The following is a 2,647-nucleotide window of genomic DNA, read 5'->3' as shown; positions in this document are numbered from 1 at the left end:
GTTTTTTAAAAAAATTTTATAATACAACAAACCAAATGAAGCATTTTCAACATATTTCATCTAAGAAAAGACTAAAATATTTTCTTCATATTGAATTTTTAATTAAAGTATTATTTATTCATAAAAATATGGGTATAATATGGATAAACTATTATATTACGCAACTCATTTATCACCCAATCTATTTTTATCCATATCAAATATGGACGGGTTGAATGATTGTCCATTTTATGCTTACCCATTTTCAACCCGCCCATATTTGACTTAACCCGCTCATTTGCCACCACTAGTTATAACATTAATCATCTTTCCAGTCTCAAAATCAATTGTAGAGGTAAAGTTATTGTCTCCTTTTATAATTCTTAGGGTGTATGTGACCAGGTTGATTCGAATTTTTCAAATATCAAACCAAACCATTTGTGTCGAATTTTTGAATTATAAACCAAACCAAACCAAACCAATAAAACTCAGATTTTTCAACTTCAAATTTTTTCGATAAAGTATTCATACAAACATATAATTTACTTGTACTTCAAATATTTCTTTAGTCCTACCAAAATGCAACTATCTATAAGTTATTTCTCAAGAAAATAACAAAAACACATGATATGATTAATGACACTAAAATATCCAACAAAAAATAATAATAAAATCCCATAACACAAATATTATAAATTAATAAGTCATAATGAAATTGATCACAATTTAAAGTACTAGATCATGATAAAATAAGTTAGTAAGTAGTAGTTCCATGAAGAAATATTAAAAGAAAGTAAAATTAAATCATGTATTCTAGTTGTCTAAATCTATGTAAAACTAAAAAATAAATTTTCAATATTATTGTCATTCTTAGTGTTGAATTGATTTTTATTTTTTTTTTGCATTTGTATTAATTTGATTTTACACCCCTAATAATTCCTATTAAATCTCTAACTCATGAAGGAATATCTTTTGCCCACCAAATGCTTCCTTTTGATGAGACCATTTTGACAATTTTCAGGTATCATTATATTTTATTTGTTTTTGTTTTAAAATAATAATATTATTTAAGTTTTTAATAATGATATTTTGTATCCTACTTTCATTACTATCACTTTAGATGACTATTTTTTTCAACTGGTGTGATGTTTTATAAATTCTTGAATTTATTTGGAATCTTATATTTGTATAATTGTATTTTGCCAAATTGTCGTATTGCTTTATTCTTGTGTTTATTTCTGTTCTAATGGTATTTTTTTTATTTAAATTTTAATTTCTCAATTGACGAGTTAAACTTCTTTTATAATTTTCATCGTGCAGAATATCATTTTTCTAATTCATATTATATCATCTTACTTCCTATCATAATATACATTATTTTACTTCTTTTATCAATATGGATTTTAGAGACGTACAAAAAATTGATGGTTATTGATGGAGTAACCCATTCTTCTTATTGAGATTTTTGTAACTTTAGTTAATGGTTATTCATGCATGATTATGCTCGATATCTTATTTGTTTACAATTTATATTTACTTTTCTTTTAGTATCATTTATTATTTAGATTTCAATTTCTTAATTGATAAGCTAATTTTTAAGAATTGAGATACTTTTAAATTGATATATGTTCAAATAGTTTACGTTAATAAAAATTCAAATGAAACACACAAGTATACAAAAACTAGTACATAAAAAACAAATCATCAGATACCTGAATGGCTCCCTCATCCTTAGAGGAAAGAATTGTTGCACCATAAACTGTAATGACAAGATGATCCTCTCCTGGAGGCTGTGAAATGAAAGTGAAAGTCGATCTAATGGAATCATCTAACCGTAGAGGACGAGAAAATATTTTAGTAGATGGATCCCACTGATTAGGAGCCATCATGAAAAAGCCGTGGTTGCACACGGCTTTTTCCAAATTGAATCTTGGAAACTTATCCAAGTTGATAGTGAATTTCTGATCTGATAGTGTTGATGTTTCCATTTATTTCTACAATCAAAAGTATAGCCTACAATCTCTAAAAACTTAGTTTTGCATTTTGATAGATATTTTGTATTAAGCACAAAATAGTTTCTATACAATATAAATAAAAAATTTGAGATTATGTCACTTCTTTTTTTAGTAGAAGAATATGAAGAGACCCTAGTGGTCTATATTGACTATATTGCACAAGTCACATCACAATTTCTTTACCAAATATTTTGAAAAGTTATTTTTGGTTAAAGTTGACCATACAAAGACCATAAATTTTGGAAAAAATATTTAAATAATTTTTTTAAAAAATAATAATTTATACTATAATTTCTAAAAATTATTAAAATGAACAAATTCCGTGTAGAAAGAACGAGAGGAGAGAAATGTTTAATTGCTGGAATCACTACAAAGTTTTTAAAAAGAGCATTTCAGCAATTATTTGTATATATCTCAAAGATAGTGAAATATTTAGATGCTGAAAGCAAAAACTTAATTGACTCTACGGACTTAAAAACAGAAGAAAGAACTAGTAAAAAAAAAAGGAACTCATGGAATAAAGATTCAACAACAAATAATTCAATGCAAAAGACAAAATAGTTCTATAGAAGTGTAGCAGAATGTACTCGTTCTCATTCCCTGTGGGCAGAATATATATATATATATATATATATATATATATATATATATAA

At 25.4% G+C, this 2,647-nt stretch overlaps 1 pseudogene; it reads right to left on the bottom strand.

Moving 5' to 3' along the window:
- LOC107008888 overlaps positions 1-2,647 on the bottom strand; it is a 24,130-nt pseudogene that overhangs the window by 3,333 nt on the left and 18,150 nt on the right.

The sequence above is a fragment of the Solanum pennellii genome, chromosome 2 (genome assembly GCF_001406875.1).
Source record: "Solanum pennellii chromosome 2, SPENNV200".
Classification (NCBI taxonomy): domain Eukaryota; kingdom Viridiplantae; phylum Streptophyta; class Magnoliopsida; order Solanales; family Solanaceae; genus Solanum; species Solanum pennellii.
Note: the sequence above shows the minus strand (reverse complement) of the source record. Positions and strands in the feature narration are given on the sequence as shown.